We start from the raw sequence: 19,133 nt of genomic DNA on the forward strand, positions 1-19,133 counted from the left end.
TTTACCTTTCTGAATTAGCAGCGAACATTCTTTGCTCTGTAGAAATGTTGAAACAATGGGAGAGTTAAAATTGGCAAGTTACTTTAAAGGTAAGTGTTATCTCAGAGGAAGAGAAGATCCGTTTCCAGAAGTCAGGCCAACCAATGATACACTTTCTCTACATTTCCATTGGTAGAAGTTTCACCAGGGTGGATGTGAAAAATGCCGTTTGTATGGAAACCACACCTATGACTACACGGTTATGAAGATCTACAGGTGGAGTGCTCTTCTCATTCACACATATAAACCTACATAGACTTTGAAACTCATTTGTCCTCATAAGATTCAGTGTTGACTTTGCTGTAAAACTTTGATGATTGAAAGTGCTTCAGGAATGGGATACCCTGCTTTAACTGAATTATTTGGATTTTTTATTCAACCCAAGAGCAAAAAGAATTTGCACCTAGAATTCCTAGGATTTCAACTTCAGTCATTACAAGTCTTACTAAGCCAAGAGCTTGCTTCCTTGTGTTGGTGAGTGTACCATGCTGGACATAGTTCAGTCTCTGATGATGTGGGCGCCTGTGGTGTGTCTGGGACATTATTCCACCTGTAAACTAATTTCTCCTTTAAAGATTACAAATGAAGCTGTAAGTAGCATCTGTCTCCTGAACATATACACTTAGCATTTTAAATAAGTATAAACTTATTAAATTACCTATTATAATTTTCCATATCTTCTTAGAAGCAGAGGATAGGAAAAATAGCTTAGTAATTTATTGAGTTTATTTCCCTGAACTATCCCTATTTTATAGCTGGAAAACCTGATGTAGAAAGAAGTTAAATAACTCATCTAACAGAACTTACTGTCTGTCAAAGTTCATTCTTCAGAACCTCGTGACTCAAAGTTAAGGCCAATCTCTCAGGCTTTTGAAAGTAAGCGTGGTTTTGGCTAACAGCTTGAGGGTGTAGGTTTTGATCTTTAAAGCAACCCGGAAGGAAAATACCAACATGGACATATCAGAAACCAATGACCCAGAAATGAGTGAGCTCCAATTTTTTATATGACCCAGAGAAGCGAATGTTACCTTGTCCCATCTGAAACACACATTTAATCTTTTCCTCCGTCATTCAAAAGTGCATTTGAGTGACATCTAAAATGGATGTTTCCACTAGTACAAATTACTAAGAGAAGAAAACAGCTCTTTCCCTCTTATATCTCCCCTCTGACCTCCATACATAGAATTTGAGTGTTTTTATTTCTTGCTCAGTGGGTCCTCGCTGAACTTTTAGAGATGGCTGCAATTTGACTATGTGGAATAAAACAGTCTGTGTTCATTTTACAAAGAAAGCTATTTTTTAATAGTTTTAACAGTTCCCAACAGTTCCATTGGAATCAGAGCACATTAGGCATTATAGAAACATTAATCAAACGCCATATATTGAATGGCTCTTCCATGAAACTCTTGGGGAGAGAGGGTGCAGTGATGTCCAGGTCTAGCCCTGTTGGCAAGGGGGTTGGACCTGGCAGGGAGGCAAAGCATGCAGGGACACATCAGCATGTGAGGTGGCTGCATGACGAGGCCCATGGAGAGTGCCCATAGTAAGAAGGAGAAAGCTCAAGTGTGAGAACAGGACTTTGAATTTGGGTGGCATTTTCAAATATACTTGAATTGACATCTCAAATTTAGTGACCTGGACATTTAACTCAAGGAGTCACCTAGTTTATCCTTTTGATTTCTCTAAGACGACAGTAAAGAAATGACCTTCTCTTCCTTTTAAACCTATTCCAGGGTGTCAGAATCTCTGATTTCAGCAAGGCCCTCTTGCCTGTATCTCAGGCCCATTTCTCTCTCTCCTTATTAGAAACTACTGTCCTTTCCCCCCTCCCACTGTCTGAGATTCTTCTCTTGTGCTAAGGGCTTCAAGGCTCTAGTCAAGTTTTTCCTTTCTTTGCCAATTCAATTCATTTTCTTATGTAATTGGTCATTTATGAAATCTTGGGGGTGCTGAGGGGCACAGAGTGCCCTACAAAACAGTGTCCTACAAAACAGATTTGATCTGTTTCATGGTTAGAATGTGAGGCACAGATGACTCAACCAGGTCCACTACGTCTGAAACCGGGCATGAGAAGAAGCCAGGATGGGTCAAGAAGCCCGCGCCTGTCACTTAGGTGAGCGTTCTGTTGACTGCCCTCCACATATCCAGGGTTGCTTTATTGTAGCAAAACCAACAGCTCATCTGGAAATTTAACAAGGAAAGAAGTAACTGGAGTCCAGATTCCTTACATGAAGAAAGAAGTGAACTAGAACAACACTTGCATATTGTGAGAGCTCAAGCAGTCCAGTGAAGATCATGATTTCTCACAAGGACACCCAGGGTCCGTCCTCTGCGCCAACAGCCTCTTGATACTTCTTTTGCAATAAAAGGACAATCTACTTTGGATTGACTGGGGGTAACCAAAAAGGGTCTAGAATAGTTCAACAATTGCTTATTTTAAGAAAATCTTATTAACTCAGTGATAAAAATTGGAGGTTTATTTGAAAATGATTGGTAGATTTTAATTAAATTCTCCTATCCCAGACTAGTTTTGTGTGTCACCATAACCACAATGCTGTCTTCTCTATCAGTTGTTCTAAAATCTAGGTTTTACACACTTTATGGGTGGGCTATCATGGATGACTTTGGTATGGTTTTGGTGATTATTTATAACCAGGAATTTTCAGGTGACATATACTTTCTGATCTGGGAACCCTACCTAATAGCCATTATTGACCCCATGCACAATACAACCTCTTTGTTCAAAAGATACAGTGTTGCTAATTCAAAATAAACTCCACTTATGCACATGACAGGAATAAAGAATCAAGACTCTCATCTCAACGGTGTAAGCCAAATAAACTATTTCCCTGAAAAATAAAGATGCATTGAGAACAAGGTATTTTGGCTCATTATTTTTATTTGGAAGTCTTATAAAAATGATCTGAACGTGTTTTGCCGTTCTAGATCTGACCCACACCTCACATTGTGCTGAATGCACCTTGCCTTCGAGGTCTTCCCACAGTAAGGCGGGTCCACGTAGCCCATTATATATTTTCTCTGATGGTAGCTCAGTGGGAGCTGTGGGTTAGTGACAGTTACTGAGAAGCCTCATCTATGACTCCATGTTTCCTGGAGCCTCTGTTCATGTGGTTCAGAGCCTGGCTAAATCCCCATAGATTTCCATAATGACTTAAGTGAGGTTTTCTCCGAGGAACAGAAAATGTTGTAGTTTGACATACATGACTGGGAATGACCATGAGATAAATATCAAGCAACACTGTTTTTGCAAATGAGAAAGGAGTCCTGTCTCCTCTCTGCTCCATATCACAAAGCACATTGGTTCCACCATCTTCAGTATCAACCAGCACCCCGTTCATAACCCTGGGCACACTTGTCCCCCTACAGCGCCTCAGGAAGGACAAATCCCCAAAGACGTGCTCTAAGATGCTGGCAGCCAATTGCTCGCACTAGAAGGTGACAACAAGCTGCAGCCCTAACCTCAGCTCTAACAACCCTCACTCAGCCTTCTTCTCAATCACAATGTTTATTCACTGGAACAACCTCGACACTCCTCAACTGGACTATGGCCATGTGCAATTCCTCTTTTCACGGAGTGCGATGTTAGAGCGAGCTTTGGGTTGAATCCATCATCAACCTGGTCTTTCAGCTTATGAGCGATCTTCTGATGACAGCACCCCTGACGGCACTAGAGCAGGGCCATTTTCTGTTGCTGCATTACTACTCTGAGCGTGCTTTGGTCTCCTTTCCTTCTTATCAGTCTCCAGCTGTCTCCTGATCCCAGCATTTCCTCTCAAGTCCGCCTTGTCAATGGCCGCCAGATTAAAATCTCTGGTGTAACCACCCCCTCACCCCCAATCAAAGCAGTTTCTTTTAAAAGATTTACAATCTCAATGCATGATACAATACAATCTCAATTCCTTGTCAATGCATGGCTCTCTGTTTTCTCCATGGCATGGTAGACCATATTTCTGCCCCACGGAGTATCATCGTCCGTACTCCCTGGATGCACATGGATTCCTCATTTGTAAGACCCTCCATTTCCTCTCTCCCCACCAGAACTCTACTTCTTCCAAGACTCCTTTGCCTTCCACCACATCCTCAGATGTTTCCTACTGACGCCAGCCCTTATTCATGTTCCTCTCCCCACTTAAAGTCTAGAACTCTCTCATCTAACGCTATGCTTCTTTGAGTTGTACATCATTGTTTCATTGATCCTCTTATTTTCTTAAAGTCTAATGCCTCTCAGGGCTGGAATAAGGACATTTTTTTCTGTTTCCCTCTCTGTCTTCTTTACATAGTAAATACTCATTAAAGATTTGTTGACTGACTGGTCCAAGGAGCCACGGAGATACAGGATGTAGCTACTAAAGGTCAATTTCTGGAAATATGCAGATGGTCAAGACATGTTTTAAATACAAGTGAACGTTATATAACTGTAATTATTCTTCACTTGACTGCATGACGGTTTGCCATGATAAGCCCTCTATTCAATTTTTATAATGTGGCTTTTCTCGAGAGTACACCATTCTTATTTCACTGGTAGCGTCTTCTATTTAAAGGATAATAGATGAGACTATTAATTTCAAATAAGAACTAGGAAACTTCTGGAGGATTAACTGGAATTCTAAAAGACTAAGCAGTTTATTTACACAATGAGAGCAGCAGAGAAGCCTGCTTTCTGCCCGTAATCTTTGCCACTTGCTGTGATTGTGCATATCTTATCTGTTGGAACAAAAGCCTTTTGTTCCCATCTTTTTCTCCTAGACACTGAGTCCAGGTTGAATCTGCTTGTGCAGTGGAAAATAAGGGCAGGCCCTCCGTCACCAGCTGTGGCTTTGCGTGGCTTTCAAGTGAGCACACACTGGGAGGTCTTCACCCTGGGAAAAAGCCTATGAGATTGGCAGCTGCCTCAGAGTTCCTCCTCAAAGCAGATTTGAGGAAAACCTAAGCCAGTGGTTCTGGAATGTCAATGTGCATCAGAAACCCTGGAGGCGATGTGCAGATGGTGGACCCCACCTCCGGAGTTTCTGATTCAATGAGTCTGGCGTGGGCTTGAGAATGTGCATTTGTAACTAGGTTCCTGGCGATGCTGTTGCTGCTGGTTAGGGACACACTTTTGGAACCACTGACCTAAGTTGACTTTGGTCAGCTCAGATTCTTTCTTCTGCCCATGTACCCACCTGTGGCCAGAAAGGAGACAGGAGAGTGTTGGGTCTCAGTGCTCCTCAGCTGCTGATAAGAAAGGCAGCCACCTAATTCAGCCTCCTTCTCAATGAAGGAGTCCTTTTTTGACAGCGTATCTATAATAGGTTCTTTATTTGCCTTCCTATTTGTGTCCTCTCTCCTTATATATTTACTAATATATATTTCACATTTTACCTAATATATATTTCACTGTGTTGGGCCTGGCCACCCGAAGACGACTGCTGAAAATTCAAAGGAGTGAATCTATATTTAGGGTATTCATTGGCAAGACTTCAGGACACAGCTGCAAAGGAGGGGATCCATTCCTTCCTTGTTATTATTGAAACTGGATACCTTAAGAGCAGGAATTCTATCTAATTAGCCCATATTTTGTGCATAAGAGATGTCTACAAATCCGAATCCATCTGGCTGATGTGTCCTGGAGTCCTGACTCTAAAAGGAACAGGGGCTATTTACAAATAAGAAAGTTCAGAGGCCGTGAGAAGCTTTCACGGAGACATTTCCTTCCCTATTGATTGATGGTAGAGTTGTATTAACAACACGAAGCAGAAAGGTAAGCCTTTTCCATGGGGGAGTCCTATAGACCTGCAGCCTATGCATGTGGTCACTACATTCCAGGCCTGCTCTCACTGCCCCATTTCATGTATGGATCAAAATGTCATTTTGGTGAAATGTGACATTTTCTTTATAGAGAAATGATAGTTCCCTAACAATAAAACCATTGCCTCGTAGAGCGATGAGGAGCCATCTGATTTGTTGACTGAAACTGAAAGTTGTCACTGCCCTCATGGGGGGACTGGGAGCTCTTTGTGATGTCAGAGACTCTAAAAACACATGCACACCAACCCCATTTCTTAGCTTTCCCAGCTTCTTTGTGCTTTCCAGGGATGGGGAATTCAGAGCCGTGCAAATGGAGAAGACAGATCCTATTACCTCTGCCCAGCTCTGACTACAGAAAATTCTTTCTTATATTGAACTGAAATATGTCACTTGTAGCTTCTACCACTAGGTTCTAGTGTATCCCTTAGAGCCCAGCAGAACAGTTCTAATTCCTCCTTCATCTTCCAATATCAAGACCCCCGAAAACAACTACCATGTCCCCCCCCGACCCCCCAACCAAGCATTCTCTGGGGGAAACACCCGCCCAATTCCTTCATCTATTTCTTCTATTACATGATTTGGACTTACCTACTATCTTGACTGCTCCCTTTTGCACGTGACTCAGTTGGGTGGTATCCCTTTTAGGCTGAAATAGTAGGAGGTAGCAGTGAAATAAACTGTCTTCTCAAAAAAACTCTCTTCATTAAGCAGAAGTCCTCTATAAGACAACGTTCACTTTGGAATGGCAAGATATTTGAAGCGTTCAAGAGTTCTCTAATCCAGTATCACTGCCCAATGGAAGGATTAATGCATATTAGTGGTATTGATTATTTCAGGTTGGGAACCTCGGGCCCTGCATGAATGGTCTGTGGTTTTGGCACCCAAGTTAGAGGAGTGGAAATGGCATGAAAGAACTAGCAACATTATGCATTGCAACCATATTTCTTCTGACTTTTTCTCTCATAGCTTTCTCATACATCTCCCCCTGACATTTCTCTTTTCTAAATTGTAAGTTTAGCATTAAAACTCATCTCTCCCTTCTAGTGAAAAAGTATAGATTTTAGTTTCCAAGGATACCTGTTCTCCTTGAGGCAGGCAAGAGTTCTCGAAGACCACTTACAAATTACATGGTCTGTTTCCACGAAATCATGGACTATTATTATATTAATTCAACCCAAACTTAGAGCATGTGTCTAACATATAGATGTTTATGTGATTCAAAACAAAATGCAAAGTGCTAGTCAACAGCAAGTACTAGATATTGGAAGACAGCATCTAATTCTTCAGCATTCTTAGACACAACATGGGTGTAACTGTCAGGATTGGAAACTCGCTCCTGAGCATGAGTTGTGAAGTCAGCTCTTCTTTGTGTCAACTTTAATGGTTCAACTACCAGAAGTCAAACAATATGGATTTGCATCTCTTTTGTAAGCATCAAATACACCCACTCCAAAAGTCAAACATCCCAAATGATTTATTTTAAAAAATATACCACTGAAGAACAATTTAAGGGCTCAAGAAAATAGTATTTCTACCAGGGATCTTTTCACCATTGGGGCAAATCATTTGCTCTGCCCTACTCTATTCCTCACCCTAGCTATATTTCTTTGACGCTGGACATTTGTATTAAAGTGGTCAAGTGGGCAAGTTTAATACTGGGCATATATGTCAAAGACTCAAGTATGTTCATCCTATCAGTTTACCTCCCTCCTGGACACACACTATTTCCAGCTACCCTTGCAGTTAGGTATGGCTATAGAATATGGGCAGAAGTGATATGCATTACTTCCAGGCCTGGATCATTAAAAATCTCCTGCATAATCATCTGCTCTCTCTTCTCTACCTGCCAGCTGGACATCATGGAAACCAGGTGTTAAAGGTGATAAAGTGTCCGTCATCCCATACATGATCCCTGGATGGCATCAGCCAAATAGGGTTACTGGAATGAGAAATAGTTTTCTATTTTGCTAAGCTGCTAAGATTTAGGGATTTTTTTGTTGTAGCAGCTGTCTAATTAATAAAGTCCATATAGCCTCACTGAGGACCAAACTTAATGAGACATTGTAACAAATGAATAACAGCATCTATTGTTTATAAAGCGCATACTTTGTGCTGGACATTGTGCTAAGAACCTCATATTATCACATCAATCTTCATAACATCTCTGGGGTAGACATGATTATTATTTTCATTTTATAGATATGCAAACCAAGAGCTTAAAGTATATCAAGGTCACACAATTAGTGTGGTGGATTATAAGAAAGTCCCCAATTATTCCCCTCCCTCTCTGTAAGAAGTTCTGTGTCTCCACCTGTTGCCTTATGACTTGCAGTGCCTCACTGTGGGACAAATATACATCTCCATCTCATTGACCATTGACATTGGTGTGACATGTGACTTGTTTTTGGTCCGTGGAACGTGAGTGGATAACTTGTGCCATATCTGAGCAGGATTTTCAAGAGCCATTGCTTAATTTGACATTTTCCCTTCCCTCTGACACCAGAATGGGATGTCCTAGACCAGATTGGTCTTTCAGCCTGGATTCCAGAATGAAGAAGACAAAGGAGGGCAGAGCCACAGCTGACCAGCAAAGCCATGAAGCTTGAGGGAGAAATAAACCTTTGTTTTGTAAGCCACTGAGATGTTGGGATTTCTGTTACCGCACCAAACCTAGTAAAAGCTAACCAATACACCTAAAGCTTGATGCAAATGCAGTTAGTTAGACACCAGAGCCTGCAGTCTTTATCACGGAGCGATACCTCCCAAGCGCACTGTCACGCTTGCACAAATTCCTGTTGGATGATATGAGAGAAATTTAAAACATCATTTAAAAAAAAAGTCACTTCTCATCCTTGGTAATAAAAAAGTGGATGCCTGTAAGTTTAAAGAGGAAACTGCCACAGAACCAGGATTCAAATTTTATTTAGAGATTTGTCCCTCATTTGCATATAATATGTTCAGATTTAGTCCCACAAAACAATTGTCGACGAGGACGTGGATCTTATTGTCTATAGATTCACTTGCTTGCTTATTTTGTAGTTTTCACAATGGAAACCACACGTCTGTGAGTGGGAATATGACTGGTGGTGATATTAGCCACAATCTATTCACTAAAAGAACCAACAGTACTATATAGCCCCTAGTCCTAAGCACAGCCATACAGAGGAAATGTGACATGGGAAGGGGTTACTGGGATTAATCTGTTGATCTGTAAAGACATGAGTTAAAGAGCCATTTGGTTAAAATGTAGGGTTAAATTTTCAAACATTGTAAGGGGGAAGGTTGACTGATGGTCTCAATGCAGCTGGACAACATAGAGATTTGAATGGCCCTTTGAACATTGTGCACTGAGCAAAATCATCCTCTGACGTTTTGTTTAAATAACTATTCGATTCAGTAATACACAAATAAATGATTAGCACACAAACTTAGATCAAGGCTGCAGTTTGGGGAATACTGAATATTCTTTTTAAAAATGACATTGTCCTTCTTTATTGGAGGGAAATAACTTTGTGTTATTAATTAGCGCTAATAAAATGATATCAAGTATATGTATATTATAGTACTTTGTGAAAGCAGAGTTGGAATAACATTATAGCACTAACTGGAATTATGCTGATCTCTTCTTTCTATAGGATCCTAATCATTTCTAGAACTAATTATTTAAAATGTATGTTTACTTTGACTGCAAATTACTGCAGTTTATTTTCTATCTCCCACAACACTCTAACTACAACTAAAGAGAAAACCTTCATTCAACAAAGAATCTTGATGATTTTTCAGCTTAATTACTAATTCATTTTTTACTGATATTACCAAATTTAATACTTTTGCAAAAATCCAGAGTGAATCAATTCTCTTTTGGTACTTAAATGACAATTATTGAAAATAAAGGAAAGAAACAATAAATGCCATCTCAATAAGCAATAAAGTTAAATTTGTTGAATTTAAACATCTCAATTCCACCCACAGTAAAGTTCTGATGCAATGAATTAGAAAAAAATCTTGCTTTGAAAAGTATCATCACTTTAAAACTGATAGAAATAAATAACTGCCTTTTTCCCTAGCTTCCTTCCTTCTTCCCCCTATTCTGACCCTCTCTGGTCCATTTCTCTTATTAATCTACATATTACTTACATATCATTTGATTAATGAAGAGCTAGTGAAAAGGAGAAGAGCTTCACCTTGCCTACTTGCCCGTTTTGATAAAGAGGGTTTATCTTGTTTTCATGAAGATTCACATGGTCAACATTCAACCGTTGAGGAAAGCAACGCTTTCTACCTGTGAAAATCAGTGAATGGGGTAAAGCCTCCATAAGGCTATATTTACTTATTTTTAATCTCCAATGAATTGTTTCTATTTCTTAATAAACATCTATTCTCGTTTCTTATTTTCTTTTTATCACATAAAAAGATAGTTTGTGAGATACTAGAGATAGTTTGTGAGAAGGTAGGGAGGAACATGAAAGCAAAAGCATTCCTGTACACTCAAGGAAACAGCCCAGGAAGCCCCAAGTATTAAATAAAGGCTGGGTCATACAAGTGAATATATTATTTACTGATGTTTAGGAAATAACAAGGTGAGATATCAAAATGATTTTTAAAAAAATTACAAAATGGCTCCAAGTGCACAGGGATAAATTTTAATTGTTCTTAACAAATCTTACTTGAAATGGGTAAAGCAATTATTTTGGAGTATGCTATTGACTGCTTAGGGGATATAATGACACTTTGCTCAGCAATTAGCCACCCAGGAAGAAAGCAAGTCTTAGTCTGATAAATTAGCACTGAATACATAAGCATGGAATCTGCCAGAACCAAAGACTGTTGATTGAGCAATTTCCTATACCTAGGTTATTTACATTCCTGTCTTTTAAAAAAATATTCATGAGAGAAATTGAACTTTAGAACTCACAAACGCATTCCTTTGTTTATTTAGTAATCTATAGTCTTGTATGACTTTATCTTCATAAATAACCTCTACTTCCCTTCTGCTGATAATGTCACATGGAGAAAAGTCAGGGTGCAGCGGTTTTGTTTAAGTCCTAACAATGCTTCACACATCCTTCTTCTCTCTAGTTTAGGTAGCAACTCCTCTATAAATTAAACCAATGGATAAACTTATCACTATCCATCAGGAACTAAAATGCAAGAAATAGTGTAATATCAAACTCTTTCACCGAAGTCTGGAATAGATTGGTTCTGCCTTCATTAGTGATCATGCACACACACAAAAAGACTAGAAGGTATAAACACACTGCTTTAACCAAGTCCTGAGTGCTCTGCATGAATCATCTTTAGAAAGAAACGACATACCCACAGTTGGAAAGCCCAGCAAAGAAAACCAGGACACATCTTGTTTACCTTCATAAGTAACAAACCAGAAGCAGCTCAAGACCACATACGCATAAGTGCATCCTCAAAAGAGAAAAGCAGCCAGGAATATTGTAGAGGCATTGTTAACATTTCCAACCAGTTGCCAAACCCTGGGCACTCCAATTCAAACCGCCTTGTAACACCTGGATGCCACTCTTAAAAGCTGTCTACTCAAAACATAACTGCCACCGTCCTCTATTATTTGCCTTCATCAGTATCAGTTTGGGGGGAAGGGAGATGTAGGGATCTACAACCAAAGGTGAGGAGAGCAGGACAGAGACCACTTCACCTAAGGTGAAGGCAGAATTGGCGAGAGCGACTTACCTGTTTTCCCAGTATCAATGTTGAAATGGAACTCGAGCGATAACAAATCCTCCCCTCTTGCACAGTTTCTTCCTTGCTTCTATTAAGAGAAGTGACTCCTCCTTTCAGTTTCCTACGCCTGCAACCTTGGAAATGCAGCTGCCCTGCTCACACGCGGGCTCAAAGATACAGTGACTGGGTCTCATCTCGCTAACACACCCTCTTCCCTTTCCTGGAGCTCGTCAGTGCTGCTCAGGAGTCTGTCAGGTCTGGACTAGGAATAAACTGTTTCTCCACCCTCCCGGGTCTCAAGACCCCTAGGCAGAACTTGGTTGGCTTGTGTCTCGCTGACCAGGGTGCTCCCACAGCGCCTTTGATCTGCCATCTGTGCCTGACAAAAAGTTGAAGAGAGGAGCGCGATAGGGTGAGAAACGAATGGATGCTTTGGAAGCCAAAAGGACTCGGTTGAAACTAGACAACTCTTGTCAGGAACTGATCGGGGCGTGTGTGTGTGTGTGTGTGTGTGTGTGTGTCTTTTCTCCCCTGAGGACGGGATCTTTCTCCAGTCTCAGTTCAGCTCGAATCTTTTGCTGTTTCAACGTCCTTGATTTTGAATAGCTACTCTGATGCACCGCCATGCGTGACACGGATGATTTGCAAGCTTCTCTGTCCCACGCAATTCCGTAGATAACAGATACCCAGATTCTGCAAGGACAAGGGAATCGTTCCTTTGTAGAAAGTGACGACTTTTCCCGCGACCAAAGGACCTGGTCGGGGAGCAGACCGGGACGGGGAAACCTCGGCGCCTGAGCTCTGGCCTTGGTGCTGAATCCGGAACCCGCTGCCCTAACCCTCTCATCGGCCCCTGGGTAAGTTTGGGAGGTTTGCGGGGCACCGGCCAGTTCTAGGCGCCCCCTCGCGGGTCGCCGGCAGGAAGCTGGACAGAGTCGATGCCCTGGGACCCTCCACAGGGTGCGCGGCTGGCTCATTTCTCTGCTTGGAGCTGGGAAAGTTTTGTCCGAGGTTTTTTGTAACTGCAGCTGCCTTCTCCCCTCCCACCTGGGTCGCCATGGAGACTCGAGCTCTTTCTCTTTCTTTCTCCAGGCGAAATGGGCGAAGCTTAGCTCAGCCCTGGACTGGAGCAAGCCCCTTTTTCTTTCTAAGCAGCTTCTGGCTATCCCCCTCCTCCGTTTTTAAGCAGAGAAGAGGTAGGCAGGAAACGGTGCTAGCAGGAATGTGGCATTGCATCCTGTTCTGTGGGGGCTCCCTGGGACCATCAGACTTTAGATAAAAGCAGGCAGGAGACACTCTAAACATATAATGAATCTCCAACTCCCAAACACTGGAGATTTTTTTTTTCTTCCCTTCCTTTTTTGGGAGTGGAGGCGGGATTCTTTGGAAAATTCTGGTATTTTGTTTCTCCACTAACCTCACCCCATTTCTGTGGCTGTTTCTATTAAGATATGTTTCCTTCTTAAGAGTCTCTCCATACTGAGCTTGGCACAAGAGATATACCTGTGGATCCACCCGAGGTTTTATTGGGTTTGGGGAATACTAATGTTATTTCCACTAAAAACTAATTCAAGCTTAATGTCTTGATGCAAATAAAAATATACCCAAGAGGAAGCCATCAGCAGATTCATCCAAACCCCGAAATGTGGTAAACATCTCATTTTATCTGAAGGGTGCTTTTTTCCCCTTTTCTTCCAATTACGAAATAATTCAGTTTACTTGCAGAGTTTCCTAGTCACTGTTTGGAGTCATCATATCACATCTCTGGTTTTATTGACAGAGAAGAGTTCGCAAGTATTGTTCCCCATTCTCTGCCTCTTTCTCCCCACCCTTCGCTTTTCCCTTTTCCTCCTTCTCCTGTTCTCTCTCCCCACCTCCTCTAGGCAAAGAAGAACAAGGATACAGCTTTCCACAAAGACAATGGGCTTTTCCCAACTGTAAATGACTACATGACAAGCCGCCCCTGTCAGTTAATCAGTGCATTTCATCTCCTCCAACGGATGTTGAAATGATGTCTGCAATAACTGACTGGGTTTCTCTGAGCCCAGGGCATGCAGACCCCTCCTCTCCCTGCCCCCCACCCCCCTGCGAGTTTTCAGTTGCTAATGAAAACCGTATGAAACAGATTTCCCTTCTGTTATGTAACCGGCTTCTCCCTCGCCTTTCCCTTGACTTGGGCATCATGTTCTCGTCAGAGTGGAGATGCATGCAGCGGCGCGGAGACTGAGGAGGGGGCGGCGGGGACCCGAGGGCACGGAACATCTTGCCCAGATTGATGCCAGCTTCTCGCCTTCGAGCAACTCGGCGCACCGCTTACCTTGCTGCGGACGGGGTGGTTTCACTCAATCATGATCTCCTCTCTTGGAACGGAGCAAGATTTAATAACTCACTACACGATGGATGGCGAGGAGAGGAAATTAAAAAAAAACAAAAGGAAAGAAAAACTGGAATCAGATGGGCAAATTTCACATCAGCCCCGGGAGGCTGTTAGGAGACTCCATTCTCCTCGCGGTGCATCCAGCTCTGGGTCTGGCTTCCCGGTTCCCGCGGATCCCCACCCCTCCGCCTGGCCAACCTCTCCGGCCAGGTGCGGCCGTCTTCAAACTGGCTCCCTCTGGGCGAGAGCGGAGAGGAGGGCTGGGCGCGGGGGCCAAAGGAGGGGCGGAGGGGTGTGCGTTTGGGCAGGGACCGGGGAGGGAGATTGAGTGGAAGGAAGGGGGAAAAGGCAAGAGTGGCGGAAAAAAAAAATCCCCGGCTGGGAGAAAAGTGATGGACCACGCAGGGAGACGTCATGAAAGCCGCAGATTCAGTGAATGCTACTCAATTCCAGCCGACTGGCTGAGCCCGGCTGTCAGCGCACGAACCGACGCGGCTCGGAGGATAAAAGCGAGCGCAGCGCCGCGCGCTGGAGAAAAGCGGCCGCACAGTCGGTTCTAGAGAGGCAGGGGGCGGGGACCGGGAGGGATCCAGCGGGAGACCAGAAGACGCCTACCTGCCGCCCATCCTCATCATTGTGGCGCCGGATGGACCAGGTGGGCGGGGTTGGGGAACCCTCCATCGAACCTCCCTGAACCCGAGCTGGCGCAGAAAACGACAAAGCCAACCCCCACCCCTCCAAGACGAAACTGGAAACGTGGGGAGCTCCGTGCTAGGGGAACGTTTTTGGGTTTAGCCTCCCGGTTCCCACCTTTCCCCTCCATGTGAGTTATTCTCGGAGAGCAGCCTGGAAAGCAGGCAGGAGCCGAAGCTCGGGGATCAGGTTTTGTCTTCTGGTTAGAGGGCTCCTTCTTTAAGGTGTGACACCACGAGAAAGAAGGTCTTGTCACTGTCTCCGTCTGGGCCAAAATGAGGGAGAGTCAGCCCAGGGCGCGGGAGCTGGAGCGCGACCGTCCACGTGGCCGGGAGGGGGCGCAGCGGCCCTCTGGGTGGGAGGAGAGGAGCTGCGCCTCAGGGCTTTGCTTGCACCCTGCTGTTCCATTTAGTCCGTCCTGCCCACCGCAAGGGGGACCCGGTCCCCGCTGCTGCTCCAGTCCCACCCTAACCGTAGTGTCGGTGTTCAGTGGCGCTTGGAAACAGAGAAAGATGTCCCTTTTCATGCATAATTCAGGTTGCCTTCAAAGTTGACTTTGTCAGGCTTGGACAATTGCTTACTCCCTCCTTTGATTTTTAACTTGCTTTGTATTGTTATTCTAGGGAGCACCTCACAGTGCTCCCCTCTGCACCCCCTCTTTTCCTTATGGTCATCGGAAACAATATTTCTACATTTCCAAAGCCTTTCCACAACTTGCTTCCACCTCTGTACAGTCCACTCTTTTATGCCATCTTTCCTCTGGGGTTAAATAAGTTGACAACCAAATTAGAAGAGCAATAAATACCATTGGTTAATGATTTTGTAATTGCCCTTTTCCATAACTGCTTAATCTGTGCCACTTTACTTCCACAAGGCACAGAATCTCCATCTCCAAGAAGGTGACCCTATCCCAGAGGAAGGGTTGATCCTGACCTCTTATTTCCAAGATTATTTTATTCTACGTTCGCCTTCTAATTATACAGCAATTCAGTCCTTCAGGAATGCTGTCTGCTCTCTAAAGACATCTTTGGTATGGAGAGATGTTTGCCTCAATTTGCGTCATCAGCTATATACAAATCAACCACACGCACAGCCTGTGAGCTCATGTTGTTGATTTTCCCTGAGAGGTTGTAATCTCACTTGCTCTTACTTCTGAGTCACATATCCCATATTCAGAAGATATTAGTGTGTGGAATATGCAATTGTTATGCTCCATAGTGCTTACTGGACCTGATAACTGTGTCAGAGATAAACAAAGGACAGCTGGACTCGAGAATTCCTGAGGGATGCGGAATAAAGACTCAAGATACAGGATTTCGGTGGCCACAGCCATAGGGCATTAAAAGAACTCACATTGACTGTAGTTGTCTAAAGAACATTCTATTTCATCTATGAAGCTGCTAAGGATATGCCCACTGATTTTGATTATATACATTTCTACCGGTAGAAGAATGTCACAAAGTTTCTTTCTGACAAGAGGTCAGAAAAAATAAGTCAGTCAAGAGAGGACCACAACCTATTTGTCTCCTTTGAACACTTCGAAAGCTCCCCTAACTTGAAACAGCTGCCAGGGTGAGGCGGGCTGCAGGTCTTCCTGGACGGGGTAGGAACTTGTGTTGAATGAGATGGATCATGTAAGCATGGCATGGGATTTGATTAATGCCAGAGACAAGGGCAATTCATTTATTCCCAAGAGTGCTTAGACAGTGATGGGCATGGGAGTACCTAGGAAGAGACTCAGCATATCCGATAATCGGGCAAGCTGTGCTTCAGAGATGAACATTGCTGCTCCTCTGAGCTCCCAAGAGTCCTGTGTCTCAGGCTGCACTGTGTTTAACATGTCTGGATTCTCACTTTTATATGTATTTTATGATTTCAGATGAAGGCAAGGCCTTGGGGGTGGGGGCTCTCAAGCCTTTAGCTCCTTCCATCTCTGGGTAGGTCCCTGCTGCAAAGCTGACAAGGACTGTGGCTTCCAGGATTGATTGATCCTTTTCTATAGATGAGCTGGATCCTCCCTCACGTATCAAACTGTAATGGAGGCTTATTAGCTAGCAGAATTGACAAACTGAATTACCTCGACCGGGTGTCATTTGTTGCTGGTGGTCTCATTTTTCTCCATCGTTGATTGGGGCAATTTACAACCCAATCTATCTCCTTCGCCTGCGTGCAGCTCTGGCCCTGCTTTGAGCAGGCTGGCCCTAGAACTGAGGTGGGGGGCTGTTTCTGGTCTCTATCTTGTTTTACTTCGGTTCACTTGTTTTGTATTTAAGACCTTAGGCTGTTGTGGAGATGCAGTTTCTCTTCCACTTCACTTCTGCTATCCACCCACTACCCCAAAAAAACCCAAGACAAAAAATTCTTTAAACTGCAGAGATGGGTGTATAATTTTTAAATAATTTGTTTTAACTATATAAGGACATCTTTAAAGCATCAAGAAAGAGAAATTTAAAATTATTCTCTTCTACAGCTCCAGCTCCACTTCCAGTGGACTAGATCAATTTCATCCATATTTCTCATTTAGGGAATATCTGTAAAGAGCAATTAGATTTTTGTTTTGGATTTTGATTATGAATTTAGAGATACATTCTTAATAAATGCCTTCGTGTATAAAAAATTAAGTACTTTTGCTAAGAAGGGGGTTCCAGGTGGTTTTCAGCTCCATAGCTTGCTAGGCATTTCAGTGCTGATCTTTAGCACTTTTATTTTCCAATTATTCAGTTATTACTTCCCTTTTGTGGGATGCATTTTCATTCATCTCCTACATGTTTTCCTTACTTTGGAACTCCATTCACTATTCCTAGTAATCTTAAATTATAAGGGCTTATAAACATTTTGAAACTTACATTTTAATTTTTGTTCCATGACCTGATAAATGAGTGCAATCTGAAGACTTATTTGATAAATTCTTACTTATCGAATGTTTTATTAGTTTATCGTTTACTAGGTATCATTCTTTTTAATCACAGTGTCCTCCAAGGAATTCAGTAAGATTTAATTCTTATGAAGTCATAACAGCTTCAAATATAATATTTCAAAAGACCACGGGAGGTGATGACTATAAACAATTGCATAAATTAGTTTTCCTGTACCTCTTACTGGAAATAATTTTAATTAACATGAAATCTGTGCAACAGAAATATTGAGGGCCAAAAGAAAGGAACTGAATTTATAAGATGCTCTTTCTGTGGTTAACCATTTGCTAAGAGGCCCAGATTCTTAGGTTTTTACTGTTATTCTTAGCAGAGGCTATGAGTCGAAGAGAATGAGATAAAGTTCCTTCTTCTGTATGCAATTGTCTGTGAGTCATTTCCTACAGCCACCCTGTACACCAAACAGTCATTAACGGATTGGACGTGGCTTGCTTTCAGTAGAGATGGAGCTCCCACCCGGCATGGTCAGGCTTCCTCAGCTCTCCCAAGGGGGCCTTACCAGCCTTCCTTCCTAGCGATGCAATCCAGATCCAGTTCTGAATTCCAGATCAGCCATGGTGGTCTTAGCAAGATTTATAGTCAGGCTGTCTCAGCCGCCAGTGTACATGCCAAGTGATGGGTTTAGCCAGAAGTCTCCTGCTTTACTAATTTATCTGTAAAATGGTGTTGTAGGTGGGTTCTTTGGGAAGCAGACTCTGATACAGAGTTTAGTGTGTTAGGTGTTTATTAGGGATATTTCTAAGGGATCTTATGTCCATGAGATGAACACCTATGGAAGGGAGGGAGAGGAAGTGTGAGTGGGCAGAAGAGGAAGCAAGACTGATACCAGCTTTGGCTGATCCCACCGGGAGCTCTGAAGCTAAAAAGTACCATTAGGGTTGTCCTGTATTGAGTCAAAATAGCCCCTGCCTGACTGGTCCTTGGGTGTGGGTTCTAGTACTTGTATTTCTAGTACTTGCATTTGATGGCTAAAAGTTGTCTGCTACCAGACTTCTAGAACCTAGGCCAACAAGTTCTTTCTTGAAGGAGGATCTTGTTGACACATCTCCATGTCCACCACAAGTGGAGATGATGGCATTACCTGCTGCATAGGGTTCCTGCCACTATTATATGACATAATCCATATAAAAAGTGGAGCAAAGAGTCTGGCATATAGTAAATGCTTAGTACATGTCAGGTACTTAATAATGGATGATGCTTGTCATTTTTATGGTTAAGTAAACTCAGGATTGTGTGTTTTCAAGTAGCTCCAGATTTGTACTCACCTAGTTTCAAGTCCATTGGGACTTCAACATAGTTTCAAATCCCCTTTCAAGTGCCAGTAAAATGCTGAGAATGCTTCTTATTGTCTCTGATTAGTCAATGAGCTCCGTCCCTGGATCAAGTACTGTGGCCAGGAGGATGCTATGCTAGATTGTTGGTATCTAGCATCTATTTCCATCCACATCTGGTACTCTGATTCAGGAACAGGGCACATCAATTAATGTTCAAGGACATAATGTTCAGAGAAGTCAGGACATCCCTATTGTACCACTCTCCAGAACAGGAGGAACCCAAGGCTCTGGCATCAATTGCTTCTCCTCCAGACTGAA

The 19,133-nt window shown here is 42.8% G+C and overlaps 1 protein-coding gene across 3 annotated transcripts in view; it reads right to left on the bottom strand.

Annotated features, from left to right (window-relative positions):
* The window catches only part of KCNJ6 (potassium inwardly rectifying channel subfamily J member 6), a 296,583-nt gene extending 282,187 nt beyond the window's left edge, over positions 1-14,396 (bottom strand). The window contains exon 1 of one of the 3 annotated variants that reach the window (XM_070488863.1): positions 13,856-14,384. The gene's annotated coding sequence lies outside the window, so the exon portion shown is untranslated. Of the gene's footprint in view, positions 1-11,547; positions 11,781-13,855 lie in introns of those variants that run through there. The other 2 variants (XM_014862033.3, XM_070488862.1) reach the window with 2 other exon arrangements.
* Between the last annotated feature and the right edge of the window lie 4,737 nt (positions 14,397-19,133).

This window comes from Equus asinus, chromosome 18 (assembly GCF_041296235.1).
Source record: "Equus asinus isolate D_3611 breed Donkey chromosome 18, EquAss-T2T_v2, whole genome shotgun sequence".
NCBI classification, from domain to species: domain Eukaryota; kingdom Metazoa; phylum Chordata; class Mammalia; order Perissodactyla; family Equidae; genus Equus; species Equus asinus.